Source organism: Heptranchias perlo, chromosome X (assembly GCF_035084215.1).
Source record: "Heptranchias perlo isolate sHepPer1 chromosome X, sHepPer1.hap1, whole genome shotgun sequence".
In the NCBI taxonomy this organism is placed as follows: Eukaryota; Metazoa; Chordata; class Chondrichthyes; order Hexanchiformes; family Hexanchidae; genus Heptranchias; species Heptranchias perlo.
In genome coordinates this window covers 8,542,923-8,561,723 of record NC_090370.1, presented here as the reverse complement: position 1 = coordinate 8,561,723, position 18,801 = coordinate 8,542,923, and positions in this window count along the sequence as shown.

Below are 18,801 nucleotides of genomic sequence, written 5' to 3'. Positions count from 1 at the left end.
CAGTCCTTTTAACAATTTGTCTTACAGTACTAGCAGCATTTTTAACGCACCAGGGCAATGACAGTTCACCAGTTGAGGGAGGGTCGCCATACTGAGGCCTCAAAGGATTGACTGTAATGCTGGTCCTGCACTAACTGTTGGAAACTCCACAACCAGATTTGTCTGCAGTCACAGAGAAAGAAAGAAATATATTATTTTCTATGTGTCACTAAGTGACCTGTGAGATTGGTCCCCGGCAGTCAGGTAAATGGTAAAGGGCAAGGGGGGGTGGAGTCGGGGGAGGGGTGGGGGGGCAAAGGCCATCGGGGGAGGGGGGAAAGGCTTCTTGTGAGGCCTGGAGAAACATTCATGCCCCTCCTTGCCCACAAGGAAACCTAAAATCAAATTTTTCAAACTTAATCTGCCTGGGCCTCTTCTGGCCCACAATCCAGCTCCCGGCAGGTTTGGCCTGACGGAGAAGACGCCACTGCTCCCCCACTCCGGCCTCCGATTAAAATTGCCGTTCGGGTCCCGCTAACATCGTCAGGACCTGATCGGCATAGTTAAAGACGGACCCAAGGACCCCTCTGCCCTCCTGCAGATGTCCCGCTCGCCTGCTCAAAAGAGCAGGTTAATATTCGGACTCGTCGGGAAAGCAGCGGGATCGGAAGGCGTAAGTCGGTCCTCTCATTTTAACTGCATCTCCCCGCTCTCCCCCCCCCCCCCGCCTCCCCAGCCCGGTTTCCGCCAGGCTGAGCGAGTTAAAATTGGGGCTGTGGTTTCAACGCAAGGTGCAGGAAGTGTAATAATCTATCAGGTAAAGGAGTGAAGTTAAAAGCCCTGAAATTCCAGCGTCCCTGCTCTGTTACTGAGCCAGACGTTGACCCCACCGCAAATTGCGGGCATGGGGTCATTTCCAGAGTAGGGCAGGTGACCTGCACCGGTCAAGGTGAAGTAAAGCTGCCAATCACCTTAAATCTATGTCCTCTTGTTCTTGACCCTTCCGCCAATGGGAACAGTTTCTCTCTATCTACTCTGTCTAGACCCCTCATGATTTTGAATACCTCTATCAAATCTCCTCGCAACCGTCTCTGTTCCAAGGAGAACAACCCCAGCTTCTCCAGTCTATCCACGTAACTAAAGTCTCCCATCCCTGGAATCATTCCAGTAAATCTCTTCGACACCCTCTCTAAGGCCTTCACATCTTTCCTAAAGTGCGGTGCCCAGAACTGGACACAATACTCCAGTTGTGGCCGAACCAATGTTTTATAAAGGTTCATCATGACTTCCATACTTTTATACTTCATGTCTCCATTTATAAAGCCCAGGATCCCGTATGCTTTTTTAACTGCTTTCTCAAACTGCCCTGCCAACTTCAACGATTTGTGCACATTAACTGTATTGCCCTCATCTACCCTCTCTGTTACCTCATCAAAAAACTCTATCAGGTGAGTTAAACACGATTTGCTTTCAACAAATCCATGCTGGCTTTCCCTAATCAATCCACACTCGTCCATTCTGTCCTGGATTATCGTTTCTAAAAGTTTCCCCACCACTGAGGTTAAACTGACTGGCCTGTAGTTGCTGGGTTTATCCTTACACCCTTTTTTGAACAAGGATGTAACATTTGCAATTCTCCAGTCCTCTGGCACCACCCCCGTATCTACAGATGTTTGGAAGATTATGGCCAGTACCTCCGCAATTTCCACCCTTACTTCCCTCAGCAACCTAGGATGCATCCCATCCGGACCGGGTGACTTATCTACTTTAAGTACAGCCAGCCTTTCTATCAATTTTTAGCCCATCCAGTATCTCAACTATATCTTCCTTTACTGAGACTCTGGCAGCATCTTCTTCCTTGGTAAAGACAGATGCAAAGTACTCATTTAGTACCTCGGCCATCCCCTCTGCCTCCATGAGTAGATCTCCTTTATGGTCCCTGACCGGCCCCTCCCCTCCTCTTACTACCCGTTTACTATTTATTTGCCTGTAGAAGACTTTTGGATTCCCTTTTATGTTGGCCGCCAGTCTATTCTCATACACTCATTTCCTCTTTCACTTCCCCTCTGAACTTTCTATATTCTGCCTGGTTCTCACTTGTGTTATCAACCCGACATCTGTCATATGTCCCTTTTTTCTGTTTCATCTTACTCACTATCTCTTTTGTCATCCAGGGAGCTCTGGCTTTAGTTGCCCTACCTTTCTCCCTCATGGGAATGTACTTAGACTGTACCTGATCCATCTCCTCTTTAAAGGCCGCCCATTGTTCAATTACAGTTTTGCCTGCCAATCTTTGATTCCAATTTACCCGGGCCAGATCTGTTCTCATTGAAATTGAAATTGTCCCTCCTCCAATAGAGTACTTTTACTTTAGAGTGGTCTGTGTCCTTTTCCATAGCTATTCTAAACCTCTTATTAAAGGTGATCGATCCTCTCTGAGATTGATTGCCTTTCTCTTGGGCCCTTCCCTTCCCAAGGCCCAGAAAAGGACCCGTACAAGCTCTCAGGTGGCGTAGGCCTATTAGGTCACGTTCTGAGGGGAATTGCCAGGGTAGACCCAGGTGCACCCAGACAAGGCCTCGAAGTGGCCTGGAAAGGGAGGAAGAGTCGCACGCCCCTACCTTACCGGAATTTGGGGTGGAGCGGAAATCCAGAGGATCCAAGTTTCAGCCCCAAATGGCTGTCCCCCTAATCTGCCTGTTTTGTGTCCTTTCCCACTCCAGGAATTTCACGCCCAAAGATCTTCAAGACATTCAAAATGCAGTTAGATATGAGAATGGGTGAGATCTTTTAAGAGTATTGGAGGTATGAATTTCAGGGGGCTAAATGACCTATTCACATTCTTGGCTTTTTCTTCTATTTCTTGATTGTTCTTCGAGCCGGCACGGACACGATGGGCCAAATGGCCCTCTTCTGTGCTGTATCTTTTCTATGGTTCTATGGTTCTGAGCCTTGGAGCTGTGTTTGTGCTGATAATTCCTTTAGGTCCTGATATTTACAGGGAGGTAGGGAGGGAGCAGGGGCGACTTTCAGCGGCCGGGAAACCCGCAAATACGGGGAACGCGGAAGTCCTGCCGAATTTAACGGCAGGCCCTCATTTGATTGTTTTTCTCTCTGTTTGCAGCCCAGCATCCGACCAGATTGAGAGGCTGGCTGGCTGGCGGGCGGGAAGGCCTGCGGTGGAAGGCCGCAGCCGGGGACCGGAGAGGAGGGAGAGATTGCGAGGGGGGGGAGGGGAGGTCACGGGTCGGCACGGATCGCGGGGAGGGGGCCGGCAGATCACGGGGAGGGAGGCGGGTTAGCTTAAGGGTCCGGGGGGGGGGAAGCACTCCTGCTCCTCCTGGCCCACAAGAAGTGCTGGAAAAGCATTTACCCTGAGTCCTGGGAAACCCGGCCTGCAGACGCTAAATCCAAAAGGCTGCTAAGATCTGAGGCACGCAGCCTCATTAACATATTAAAATTACCGCCCTGCCTCTCGAGAGCAGCTTACTCGCCCGTCCTCCAGACCGCCCCGGTTAAACCGGAAGTAGGTTTAAGAATTGAACCACCTCCCCGCGCCCCTTAGTCTCCGTTTGATTTTGTAACTTTAACAGCGTGCACCATGTCGCTGGTTGAACAAAGGAGAGAGGATAGCCTGCAGGGGACAACGGGTCCGCAACAGCATTCATCGTCATCATTTAGCCTAACAAAGCTTTCAGTGATCTGAAGCAGTGTATTTCGATTTAATATCAACTGACAGGTCGCAGCTCTCCCGGGGTGAAAGGTGTTCTGAAAGGCTCTTCACTCTGTGTCGTGCAGACTGTGCCTGAAACAATCTCCCAGGGACCCAGAGATTTGCAAAGCTACTTTGCATTGATTCCCCATCATTCAAACGCATCAATAGTGCTGCTTTTTGAACCGTTTTTAAGTCTCCTCTGTGGCTGACTGCAAAAAGCTGCAAATGGAAAATATACCCAGCAGCACAAACCATTTAAAGAAAAATATCTTTTGTTTCTGACATTTTGTACCAAACAGCCCCAAAATAATTTAATTATCTTGCTGACTATTAAATCTGCAATTTTGTATTTTTGTTTCTTGATTTTTTTCCCCACTTTTAACATTAAGGAATTTATCTTCTGTCTCAAACAACAACAACCTGCATTTATATAGCGCCTTTAATGTAGTAAAACGGCCCAAGATGCTTCACAGGAGCGATTATCAAACAAAATTTGACACCAAGCCATATAAGGAGATATTAGGACAGGTGACCAAAAGCTTGGTCAAAGAGGTAGGTTTTAAGGAGTTTAAAGGAGGAGAGAGAGGTAGAGAGGCGGAGAGGTTTAGGGAGGGAATTCCAGAGCTTAGGGCCTAGACAGCTGAAGGCACGGCCGCCAATGGTGGAGCGATGAAAATCGGGGATGCGCAAGAGGCAAGAATTGGAGGAGTGCAGAGATCTCGGAGGGTTGTAGGGCTGGAGGAGGTTACAGAGATAGGGAGGGGCAATATAAGTTTCTGTTACAGAGATTGGTCCAGGCTTCAGTATTAAGAGAGTTAGCAAAATGTCTCTATATTTTGTATATATCCACGAACACGGAAGTTAAATGTTCTGCAGTCAAGTGAAACTTGCCGTATTGACTTTCTGCTCCTGCTTAATTTTTATTTTCAATAAACCTGACTGTAGTTTATAGCCTAAGTTGCATGGTCTGGTGGGGTTAATCTTCTGGCATCAGAATACAAGGAGAATAGGAGTGGGCACGTATCATTCGCAATGAACTAATCTCAGTAATGAGGGTTTCTATTGGACGCTGGGCAATGTTACTTTGACAGGTATCATGTATATAGTCACCCATTAGTTCATAGAGTGCACTGGCCCATTTACTGGAGTGGCTTTTGGCACAGAGCACATGAGAACTATCTGGTGAAGCCCACAAAATTTAACATTGGCTTTGGGCAAAGTGGCCTTTTCGCATTCTATGCTTTTTTCTAGTCAAGATCTAGGATTCTGGTTAGAATGGGAGATAAGTAGGGTTGCCAACCCTCCAGGAGTGGCCTGGAGTCTCCAGGAATTGAAGATTAATCTTCTGGACACTGCTGTGAGCAAAACCCAGGAGAAAAATCATGGGGGCATTAAGAAAGCATTTTTTTCATTTCCTTCGAACACTTTTGTTTATTCGTTATAAAAATATTGGAGTTAGGGGAAAAAAGGCTGCTTGACTGACAGTCAAGAACCATCCAATCAGGTAATGAAGAGACTGTTCGCTTTCTGATTGGCCGTGAGAAGGCGGGGCACCGTGAGGATGGGCGTGTCGGGTGACCAATGGCGGGAGTGTGGGGGCTGGAGGTCATGTGATGAAACCTCCAGGAATACATTCAACCAGAGTTGGCAACCCCCTAGAGGTAAGTAGTGGGGGGAATTTGCCTTCAGCTCAGCTCCACATATGGTGAGGTGCTACTCATCTCAAACAGTTGCCAAATTAGCATTAAAAAAATGAGAATTCAAGGCATCTGGAGAAACTCCAAATATAGAGCTCTAGCATACTGTGTCATCTCCGTGTCCCATTCGTTTTTCAAAAATATAAATTAGATTCAATTTTGGACCACACTCACCACAGAACTAGAGGCTGTAGGAGACTAGCAACAAAACACTGGGACGAGAGCGTGCCTTGAGGTGCAGGAAGACATCACACAAGCCTCAGGCGTCAGGCTTGGCTCAGTGGTAGCACTCTTGCCTCTAGGTCAGAGGCAGGTGACTGAATGCTGGCTTCAAGAGAGCTCGCATTCCACGATCCTGTGTATGATGTTTGTGGGTTTGTGCATGTGCCTGTGTGGGAGTGAGTGAGAAAGGGACAAGACAAAAGAGCAAGGTGGCACTAGGCCTGGAGCTTGTTTGAAGCCTGCTGCTTCAAGCTTCCTTACTCCCTCCATGCTTTCATGTGAGAGGATGTCCAGGCCAGTCTACTCCGAAGGAGTCAAGGGACCTGTCATTTCTGGGCTTTCCTCCAGTTCAGACCTGTCCTCTTACATTATGTGCTATCTTGTGCAGTCAGAGAAGTCGCCTTGAAATGCAGTAAGTTGAAGGAGTACATCCCACTTACACTGGGCCAATGTTGACGTGGAATAGATACAAATTCATACAATTAATTGACTTCACAAAATCACAAAAGGTCAGCTTGGAGCTCAAAGTGCACATGGTACATGCACCGCAATTGGTCCCATCAACACTGCATAATCCAGCCTAATAAGCACTTATGAAACATCAGTAATACACTCGAGAGGAGCGCACAATAGACTCACAGTAATACCTTTGTGGCAAACAAGCTAAATCCCTGAAAAAACATAAACTCTGAATAGCGTTTCTGGCTGTGGTGACTCATTGGAGCATAAAATCCAACAATGTAAAGGGAATCTTCTTTGTAACCGCGTTGGTCACCAAAGCAACCATTTAAATGGCCGAATAGCAAAACACTGCAAGTGCTGGAAATGTGAAACAGAAACGGAGAATGCTGGAAACACTCAGCAGGTCAGTCAGCATCTGTGAAGAGAGGAAGGTAGAGTTAACGTTTCAGGTCGATGAGCTTTCATCGGGTCATCAACCTGATTATCCGTTTGCCACAATCTATCAGGTTGGTGGATTGACGAAAGGTCATCGACCTGAAATGTCGACTCCACCTCCCTCCGCTTCCAGCATTCTCTGTTTTTGTTTCATTTTAACTGGTCCAAGTGCAAGACAATACTGTAAATACAGGAGAGTGCAATGATGTGATCACCAAAGCAATAACATTATTACCAATGACAGGTGGCGATCATATCTGTCTCCGGGAATTTATTTGATTTATCGTCCTTGAAGTTAATCGTATGCTAACGGTAGCTCCACGCTCTGGCTGAGTGGGTATCTGTGCAGCCAGTGTGGTTACTGGGCTATACAGCCCAGGAAAGTCCCAGGTCCCATGAGGAACCGAAAATGGCCTGGGCCACTGATGCGATGCACTACGTGTTCCTGTTACGCAAAGCCCTGCACCAAGAGCAGTAAACTAACATTTTTTAAGAGGCTGCAACTCTGAAGGGGCCCAAATCTGACGTTCAAATCGGAAAATCCAAATCAGAATCTCATTTAAACGTGCATGGTATGGGTGGTGTGGGGAAAATGGCACGCTGGTGCAGTGGGGTGAGGGGGTGAAGGGGGGGTTGGGGGTGAGGGGGATTGAGATGGGTGCGGGGGGGGGGGGGTGAGGGGGGTAAGGGAGGGGTGAGGTGGGGGCGAAGGGGGGAGAGGGGGGCGTTTGAAATGGGGAAGAGGGAGCTTTTCTCGGCATCTAACCATGCTAGATCTAACCTGGAGTGTTTGATGCCAGGTGCCTGGAGTTGGAACGTTCCATTCCCCTGCACTTTGATGCACAATATGTCATTTAATCTAAAAGGATCTTGGCTGCAGACTTACATCCCAGCATCCCAGTGACATCTCTGATTGGCAGACGTGGCACTGAAACCCGTGTTAACATATGGAGCTGTGTTTATTTTTAAGAGCAAGGGCTTGGCACGACGCATGGGCATAGCACGTTGGCATAACAGCAGCACAAGCATTTAAGCCGAGACAGTTTGGCTGAAGCTATCTGTAGCTGCACTTACCTGATGCTGCCAGCATGTGTCATCTGAAGCCTGAACTGGCCTGAACCAGCCAAGTCTGAAAAGATCCAAAGTCAGGGAGAAGAGTGAGTTAATAAGAACATAAGAAATAGGAGCAGGAGTCGGCCAATCGGCCCCTCGAGCCTGCTCCGCCATTCAATAAGATCATGGCTGATCTGATCCTAACCTCAAATCTAAATTCATGTCCAATTTCCTGCCCGCTCCCCGTAACCCCTAATTCCCTTTACTTCTAGGAAACTGTCTATTTCTGTTTTAAATTTATTTAATGATGTAGCTTCCACAGCTTCCTGGGGCAGCAAATTCCACAGACCTACCACCCTCTGAGTGAAGAAGTTTCTCCTCATCTCAGTTTTGAAAGAGCAGCCCCTTATTCTAAGATTATGCCCCCTAGTTCTAGTTTCACCCATCCTTGGGAACATCCTGACCGCATCCACCCGATCAAGCCCCTTCACAATCTTATATGTTTCAATAAGATCGCCTCTCATTCTTCTGAGCTCCAATGAGTAGAGTCCCAATCTACTCAACCTCTCCTCATATGTCCACCCCCTTGTTAAGTAAGACGCAAGAGACAAAAAGCATGTTGGCATGAACAGAAAACGCTGGAAGTACACAACAGCATCTGAAAAGAGAAAAGACAATTTCATGACAATTCTAATTCTGTGATGTTTTAATATCGCACCTTTCACATCCTCAGGATGTCCTGCTTCACAGCCAATGGATTATTTTGAAGTGCAGTGTGTGTTGTAAGGTAGCGAAACGCAGCAGCCAATTTGCACACAGCAAGATCCCACAAAACAGCAAAGGAGATAAATGACCAGTTCCTGCTCCTCCGAGCCCCTCAGGGGAAGTAAAAAAACCATACGTTTTTGGGCCTCTTCTGGCCTCAATCCTCTTGCCCGCTGTCTTCATTTGAATATGTAAAAAAGGACCCCACTGGCTTTTGGGGGGGGGGCGGGGGGAGGGGGTGGAGGTGTCCTTGCTGCCTGCTCAGTAGTGCAGGATAAAATCGAGAGAGGAGCACACAATAGACTCACAGTAATACCTTTGTGGCAAACAAGTCAAATTCCTGAAAAACATGAACTCTGAATAATGTTTCTGGTTGTGGTGACTCATTGGAGCATAAAAACCAACAATGTAAAGGGAATCTGCTTTGTAACTGCGTTGGTCACCAAAGCAACCATTTAAATGGCCGAAAAGCAAAACACTGCAAGTGCTGGAAATGTGAAACAAATTTTCATCGTGAACAGTCAGGGCGGGGAATTAACCTGGGCCATTTTAACTGCCTGGTTTCCGCCAGACGTGTAGGGCTAAAACCGCCCACCCAAGACTCTGTGAAACGGTGGGGAGTTGGATCGGGTGCATTGCCTCTGTGAACAGGATCCAGAGTGAGTGGAATACCTCTGAACTGGGGTCGCATATGGAAGAGTGATTGAAGCACCACAACCCCTCCTCCCAACTCCCCCTCAAGGCTCAAACATAAAGAGCAGCCATTTGGATGAGGTACCAGAGAGCTGTCATCATGTGTGAACTTTCCCACAGTTAGTCAGGGGAGGAGAGGAGAGGGAGACATAATCTCCTGGTGGAGGTGAAGACCACAAATAAGTCTCCAAGGGAAAATTTTGTGAAATGGCTTCCTGATTCTCAAAGGGGTCAATTAAACATCTTGCATGATAGACCCACGAGAAATGAGGTAGACAATGGCTCGGATTTTCCTCTGAGTGGCGGACGAACAGTGCCCACCATTCATTAGACTTGCACTTGCCCATAAACTTTACTTGTTTTTTGTTTCATGGCAAGCTCCTCTTATTGGGCGCTGAATCCAAAACGGTACCCTCTACAGGGCATCTGGGACCTGTGTGAACGGGGCAAGCAACCATCTATCCCCTTAACCACTCTGATTAAAGCATCTGATGAGCAGCGAAGAGCCTGAACCAGGAAGTGTAAGTTCGAATAGTGAATTCAAAGTCAGATCTACAGAAAGTGAAATAAAGAGATGATAAGAAATACTGAATTAAGAGAGAGAGATAAAAGAGAGAGAGATAAAAGAGACAGAAAGAAAATATATTTTTTAAAAAATGTTCAACAACAATTAAAATCTGAAGGAATGAGACTCCACACTTGTAAAAGTTAATTTTCAGTGCCTGAGAGGTTGTTTGGCCGCCATTAAGATTTACCACGCCGTTAAAAGTGTGCTTAGATTTAAATAACTTTTTTTGGTGAGATTAATTCGTATCCATCAGGTCAGTGCAGGAACTTCACACTGTTCCATTCGTTTGAACGGTGAGCCAGCAGGCGAGATGCCATTCTTGTGATGCTTACGGAGGAGCAGGGCATCTGGTAGAGCAACTTCTGGATTACCGCGTTTGACTGCACATGTGCACTCATCAGAAGTCGCTGTACCAGACGCACTGAAATAACCGTTATTTTTACAGCAAAATCCGGCCCAATATATTTTTATAGGCCCCTCTTCTTTAGTCCTTTTATCTTCTTTGCCAATGTTTGCCTCTCTCTGCCTGAAGGCATTGACACCTTGCTGAGGTAGAGTTCCACAATCGCCCTCTGGTACCTCGCCTAGCTTAGCCTTGACAGGGAATGTTGGCAGGCTAATGGACCACGAGAAGCATCACAGCCAAGCCCGATTGTCCCCTCATCTGGCATCTACACATGCACTTTCAAAATATGCCACTGGATAGCAATCGGGATTGGAAACCCAAGGTATCTTTACCCCCAACCCAGGGGCATCGAGACCAATTGCAGCAACACTATCATTGTCCAGACCAGGGGTCAAACCTTCCTGTTCTGTACGTTTCATTTACTCAATGAGACACTGAGAGGAGCCTCTCTCCTCCTTAAGACCCATACCCCAAGTAACAGGAAATGTAACTTTGGGGAAATGTATATTTCGGACCAATGTGAGTGAGATCTTCATAAAAACGGATTTATGTGCAAGTCCCTGCTCTTCAGAACGGTCCAACCTATTTAATATTGAATCACCAGCTCTCAATCTGCTCATTGGCACCTTTGATATTACAATGCTTCCAGGATTACATTTCATCAAATAAAAAACAAATGTCTTGTTTGAAAGTGAGAGCTGTTGTGTTTACACAGTTGTGGTGTTCCTTATTCTAATATTTACGTAATTCAGAATGGCTGCGGCAAGGAATATATTTCTTTGTAATATTTTCATCCATTTTGTTAAGGACAAGCATCCCTTTTTATATTTCCCCTCCTCTCCAATTTTTCTCCTGAAATCACGAAATGTTGGGGTACAGTTTCTGCATGGGTATTAGCACAGTGGTTATGGTCCTGGACTAGCAACCCAATAGCCATGAGTTCAAATGTGAAAGTTAGTTCAATAAATTTGGAAGTTGTGGACTAGTACTAGGAAAAAAATTACCTCAAAAGAGGCCGGATTGTCTTAAAAGCCCAACTAGTTCACTAATGTCCTTCAGGGAAGGGAACCGATCTGCCCTACACATGACTTTAATCCACTCTACCTGGTTGACTCTTCATGCTCCCTTAAGCGGCCTCACAAGCCACTCAGTTGTAACACAATCGCTTCAAGAAGAAGGGCCGCCACCACCTTCCTCAGGGCAATAAATGCGTCGCTCAAATCTCAAGAGCATGTAAAAACAAATTCATGGGCACCAACAGCTGTCTAGTGTCTTGACCAAGTGGTCATTGTTCATGTGTGAGTCCACACAGTGAGAGATAGTTGAGCAATTGGTGGAGGCGTTAACAATCACTACGAGGGACTCACTGGACACTGGGGAGGCACCAGTCGATCGTAAGCAGGCCAACGTGATATCCCTATTCAAAAAGGGCAACAAATGAGAAACAGGCAACTATAAGCTCATCAGTCTTACTCAGGCCCATGCTGTTTAACATAATGGAATTGATTGTCAGGTGTAAACTTGAAAATTATCTGCACAATAACATAGCTAACAGCAGTCAGCATGGATTCAGAAGGGAAGATCCTTCCTCACCAATCTCCTTGACTTCTTTGAGGAGGTGACATCCGAAGTGGAATGTGATAAGCTTCCAGAAGATATTTGACAAAGTTCCACACAAAAGACTGTTAGCTAAGCTCAAAGGTATGGATAAGAAATTGGCTGAAGAGCAGAAAACAACAGATACTTATTAGAGGAGTTATAACAGGTGGGCAGAGGGAAGGAGTACTGAGAGGGTGCTCCAGGGCTCGGAGTCGTGACCACTATTCTTTCTAATTTAAATCAATGGCTTGGCCTCAGAAGTTTGGAGTTGAAACCAAACTAGGAAGGGCAGTGAAATCGGAGGAGGCAGCTCAAGAAATACAGAATGAGTTGGACAAAATATGTAAGAGAGCAGAACAGTTGCAGTTGAAATTTACTACAGACAAGCGTAAAGTACTGCACATCAGAAGGAAAATGGGCAACACGCGTACTCCACAAATGGTGTTGAAGTAGCTGAAGATGAAGTTGAAAGAGGCCCAGGGGTTTTAGTAGGCTTGATGCTCAACGAAGCCAAAATATAGTCAAAACAGTAGAGTACAGAGCAGAGGAAACTGTCTCATCTACATGCTGCCCTTTGGCAAAATTATCCGAAAACACGTCAGGTTCCACATGTCCGCTGACGACACCCAGCTCTACCTCATCAGCACCTCGCTTGACCCCCTCCACTGCCTTTGTGTTGTCAGCATGCTTGTCCGTCATCCAGTTGTGAATGAGCTGAAATTCCCCCCCCAATTAAACATTGCAACGACCAAAGCCATTGTCTCGCCCCCCCTCCCGGCTATGGGAAAGGTAAATGTGGAAAATTACCTTAAATTAAACAGCAAGAGCAGAACAAGGGGCCACGGGTTCAAACTAGTAAAAGGCAAAATTAGGACTGATATCAGGGAGTTTTTCTTCACACATGGAATGGACTCCTGGTCAGAGCACTGGAGGCAAAACCTGAAATCTTCTCAGAAAAAAAATAGAAGCAGCAACAGAGGGATTTTGGGCTCATTCTGGATAGATGAATTAAGATAACTGGATAGCTAGATAAATAGATAGATAAAGAAAAAAAGACTTGCATTTATATAGCACCTTTCACGACCTCAGCGCATTACAGCCAATGAAGTATTTTTGAAGTGTAGTCACTGTTGTAATGTAGGAAACGTGGCAGCCAATTTAGGCACAGCAAGATCCCACAAACAGCAATGTGATAATGACCAGATAATCTGTTTTAGGCGTTGGTTGAGGGATAAATATCGGCCAGGACACTGAGGAGAACACCCCTGCTCTTCTTCAAAATAGTGCCATGGGATCTTTTACTATCTTTTGGTTCTGATTGAAATAGATTTTTTGTGGCACCAAAAATTAGAGCAGTTGTCCCCCTCCACCCCTCCCATCAGTACCAGTGGAGGATCTCACTTTGATTCTTTATCACTTCCAACCATTGTTTAGCAACAAAAGCCTCTTCAAAATAGCGTCCAAACGCTTTTATTGAAGATTGATCACAGAAGGGTTCAGAATCAGCCACATTTTGTGGTAATATTGCTTCCTAACAATGAGAGAACTGACAAATGATGTCTCGCTCTGATTGCTCTGTAAGGGCTTTTATAATCAATACATTGAGAGGCATTCCATTTTAAATGTATCCTTCCAGTTAAAAGTCATTTAAATGATGATCAGCTGTAAATGGGACATCTCCAGTAATAATTCTGTACTGCTGTGGCCCGGCATTTGACCTTCAAAAGAACTGCATTTGAAGAGGCAATCAAGATTTTGCCCCCTAATAAAGGGCAACTGCCAATCACTCATATTTAGGCTTTGATTTAAACTTTTCCCTGCTAAAGTGTGCAATTACCAGTAATTTGTTTCTGTGCAGTGTATAATGTCCATCAGATTTTCAAGAGTATCTCATCATCGGGACCCCTTTTAAAAAAAACAGACACTTAAAAAGAATTATCATTGATATGAACATCCCTATTCCATTCATTTCTGTGAATTCTTGAATACTGTTGTTTTAAATAGAAGGGCTTAATGAGATCAGCAGGCACAACATTCTCTCTCTCCTTCGCAATCTTTCTTATCTCTCTATGACCAGTGTTCCTCTGAATATCCCTTTCCTGTTCCTCCTAAGCTCCCATAAATACCCCATCCGCCTCCTTACTTGCACCATCTCCGACACTAACTCTTTCCCAGGACCTCAAAACTGTGGAACTCCTCACTTCCCTCAGTCTGACTCAACATTGGCCTTTCACCTGCGTTTCTCAATAAAAGAAATGAACTCGAGATGTGTTCACATCTTTGAAACATAACAACATTTAACCTTGTTCATAAAGTGAGGCAAGTCGTATCATTTTTTGGCAAGAATTTTGCTTTTCTCGTTTCAGTAGCAGCTGCCATTGGCAAATCGTAGTCTCCAGGGGAACAGAAATGTTCTTGTATCACGTAATTTGAGGTGTAGTGATAATGGGTATTAATTCATCGCATGTTACGGAACACATATTGTGTATCTATCGATCTACTCAATTTACCTCTACACACTTTTTCAACATTTATCATTATAATTTATAATTGAAACTGCCTACCTAAACTTGTCACACTGCAATTACATTTTTCCCTAGTAGAGTGGACATAGGAATAAGGACAGAATGTATGACTTTAAAATAGGGACTGAATTAAACCTGCATGTCCTGGTCCAATTATCCCACTGCCCTCTAGCACCACTTCACCCGAAGACTGCACTTGGTCCTGACTCCCTAGGGTAGATCTTGACATTGTGCGATAGTGTAAAATGGGTGATAGTGATTTTTATTTCCATTGACTTTGAGGTCCATTGAGGCCCCGTCTGCCCTCTCAGGCAGATGCAAAAGATCCCATGGCACTTTTTTGAAGAGAAGTAGGGAAGTTCTCCCCGGTATCCTGGTCAATATTATCCCTCAAACCAACAACACCAAAAACAGATTATCTGGCTATTTATCTTATTCCTGTTTGTGGGACTACACTTCAAAAGTATTATGGACGTGAAACACTTTGGGACATCCTAAGGATGTGAAAGACGCTTTATTAATGCAAGTCTTTCTTCCTTCTTTCTTTATAATTTAATAAAATATAAAAAGATAATACTGCACCATAATCCCTTAGCTTTATGTACAGGACTCAATTATCATATTTGATAATATCATTGAGAATTTCAGGTCAATTTTATATTGAGTCAAGTGACACGTAATCAATATAAACACAGAAAAATATTAAAATTGGAATGACTTTCACATTAATAGTTAAAGAGAATTTAAATAGGATTTGAAATAAAGCCATTGGCCCCTGTGTAATGTGTCTGTCCTCTTCCATTGCCACTGTTGGTCCTAATAAGGGTTTCTCTGTCATCCTGACATATTTTATGGATCATTTCAATCAGTTGAAATTACTATGGAAAAATGGTTGATGTTAAGCAGAAGTTCAAGAGAGAATAATAAACTTATGGCACCCAGTACAGGAACCCGTTTTATAAAGTACTTCTCCTTACCCCCCCTCCCCCCACCCTCGAAGGCGCTGACTCTGCTGGGGGGGCAGTTCCATTGTCACCAGCAGTTCTCTGATTCCTCAGCCAAGAGGTCATGTTTCACGTGTGAACTTAGACCATGACTATCAGTGGGCTGGTTGGTCTTGGGCCCGATCCTGACTTCCTCCCAATGTCCTAAAGCTTAGTCCCATAAACTAGTCTTGAATGAAGGGCAGACATTAGCACCTCCAAAGTTCCATGTCAGGTCACATTGCTAGAACGGTTGTTTCTCCTGCCATTCCAATACGTATTGCTCTATCAAGCCTAAATTCAGGGTACTCGTGTGCATATGTGGAGCACAGGACCATAGACATACCCGAGTGAGGGCTAGTGCTCCATGTTTGCACATATGTAGCACATTTCCCCACCATGGCTTGCTTGAGTTGGAGTCAAAACTGGTCCACTTCAGAATGTCAACTGCACAATCCTGGAAATTCCAGGACACCGGCACCGTTTCAGTTTCCAGAGTGAGCCTGGCTCCGAGGGCTCAACTGGGGCCTTTAAATAGATTTGGATGCATTTCAGACACATGTCCTTTGGCATATAATGAAGCCCATGAGCCAATTTTCACATCAAACAGATGTAAAGCTGTAACCTGCGTCTGTTTAATGTGTAATCCCAGTGGATAGTGATCAAACATGACATGATTCACTTGCTACTCAACTATGGCTTGTAAGTGTCTGCTGTGTTAAAGCTAGAATGTAATAAACTAACCCTTCAAATGCTGAACAGACAAATCCTTTTTCCTCTTCAGTCTCTTCTTCCCTTCTCTCCTGAAGGTGTTGGCTCCATCTACGGCACAGTTCCACAGGTGCCAGCCGCTCTCTGGTATCTCACTCAAGTGGGAGTGGGCATTCCTCATTTCAACCAAACATTGATTATCAGCCAGTTATTTGTCTGCGGAGGGCATCAAAGCCAAGCCTAACTGCATGCTTATCATCTTGCATGTGGGATCACCATTCTCTTGCCCCAGGTCTGTAGGGACTGGGCTGGTGATGGACATAGCTTGCCGCTTTTAACCTTGTTCACAGTTTGAGGTTTCAGAAACACAGCTCATGACTGTAAAGGAGTAATTACATAGTATTACATAAAATGTACAATACAGCAACAGGCCATTCGGCCCAACTGGTCCATGCCGGTGTTTATGATCCACACGAGCCTCCTCCTTCCTTACTTCATCTAACCCTATCAGCATATCCTTCTGTTCCTTTCTCCCTCATGTACTTATCTGGTTTCCCCTGAAATGTATCCATGCTTTTCACCTCAACTACTCCTTGTGGTAGGAAGTTCCACATTCTAACCACTCTCTGGGTAAAGAAGTTTCTCCTCAATTCCCTATTGGATTTATTAGTGACTATCTTATATTTATGGTCCCTAGTTTTACATAGAAGATAGGAGCAGGAGTGGGCCATTCGGTCCTTCCAGCCTGCTCCGCCATTCAATATGATCATGGCCGATCCTCTATCTCAATACCATATTTGGTCTCCCCCACAAGTGGAAACACCTTCTCTACACCTACCCTATCAAACCCCTTCATAATTTTAAAGACCTCTATTAGGTCTCCCCAATGGAGAAGGGGAGCAGTTAAAATGGAGCAACTCCATTTCCCGCCAATTGATGATTTTAACGCTGCTGATTCTGGCAGCGGATGAGGCTCCTGTTGGACTCCGGCAGGAGCTTCATTAATAAAAATGCAAATCGGGGTTCGGTGACGCACATGGGACCCCGATGGCCATTTTAACACACTCCTGTGGCCCCCACTGCAGTCGCTCCGCCAGGTAAAGTTGTCGGGAAGCCAGCGAGACCACTGAAGGTAAGTTTAAATTCAAAAAATTCCTTTGTGGGGTCCATGGAGGAGCAGGAGGTGCTGGGCCACCTGATCTTCGTCCTCCCCCACCTGCCACTTTCCGCTGGAAATGGCCGAGCAGCTGACAGGCGGCATTCAAATGAGGTCCGGCCATTGAAATTGGACCTGAAGTCTCACACCTAGGATTGATCCAATGTTGTCTGTCCCCAACTGCCAAACAGGCCGAGATTAGCTAACCCAGCGCTAGACACAGGACTGAATCTGGGGACCTTCCTGAGACTTGAGGGCAGGAATTACTGTCTGCGATGTTATTGAACAAATGCTTAATGTGCCCGCACCAGATTCCTTTCTGGGCTATTTTAATTTGAAATGAGTTAATGTTCCCCATTAAAATACCAGCGAGACAAATTTGGTACAAGCCGTTAAGTGTTTGTGTGACAACATTGCTGATTTGTACCCATTACAGCATTAAAATATTAATTTCCCATGTCCTTTGTACCAATTAACAGCAGAGAGTGGAATTACAGAGCCACTGAACATTTCTTAATTAACGTTGCTGGGATAAACTGCTACATGCTATACCTGAAGTGACTGGCCTTTTTGAAAAAATTGATACGCATGCCTGTTTTGATCGTGCTATAACACAGTCGCAGTTAGAATCATAGAATCATAGACATTTACAGCGCAGAAGGAGGCCATTCGGCCCATTGTGTCTGTGCTGGCCGAAAAAGAGCTATCCAACCTAATCCCACTTTCCAGCTCTTAGTTCGTAGCCTCGTAGGTTACGGCACTTCAAGTGCACATCCAAGTACCCGATAAATGCGATGAGGGTTTCTGCCTCTACCACCCTTTCAGGCAGTGAGTTCCAGGGCCTTTCCCCAATTGAGAACTTTTACTTCTGGTCTATCTTTGTCCTTTTCCATAACTACGCTAAATCTACCTGAATTATGATCACTACCACAAAAATGCAGTTATCACCGACATATAGGTTACGTTTAAGTGATTAATGTTATGTGCGGAGACCATTATTACGATGAAGTGGTCAGAGAAGTTGTTCCAGATGCAAAATGATCCCAAAATGAGCCATTTCTGCTGTCATTTGAAACAACCCAAATTTCAACCAGATCACTTTGCATGAAATGGCTGGGACAACCAGTGCAGTGAAACCAGATGTCCCTGGGCAGACAGACTGCATTGCTTTGTCCTCTTGCACATCATAAACTTTGGACAATGTTCATTTTAGCATCTTGCAAAGTCGAGTAAGATCACATGATGGCAGTGGTATAACCAGTAGCTGAAATACAGTGCTGAGGGTTTTCTGGCCTAGCCATGGACTGGCTCCAAGTTAGTGGGCAGGGAAAGGCTCACAGGGAGTGAGCGCTCACCTATCGGAATGGTCTGAGATGCTGAACCCAAAGAAATGATCCAGAATGGAAACCCAAAGATGTAACACAAGTCTTGGCCAAGAGTAAAAATTGGATTTCTGCAACACCCCCCCTCCACCCCCCCCCCACACAAAATTGGGGATATGTGGAACAGACTCCAAGTATAACGTACGAATATAGGAACAGAAGTAGGCCATTCAGCCCCTCGAGTCTGATCCACCATTCAATTAGATCATGGCTGATCTGTATCCTAACTCTATTTACCCACCTTGGCTCCATATCCCTTAATACCCTCGCCTAGTGAAAATCTATCGATCTCAGATTTAAAATCATTAATTGAGCTAGCATCTGCTGCATTTTGTGGGAGAGAATTCCACACTTCTACCTGAAGAAGTGTTTCCTAACTTCTCTCCTGAATTTTAAAGTTATGTCCCCTAGTCCTGGACTCCCCCACCAGAGGAAAAAGTTTCTCTCTAT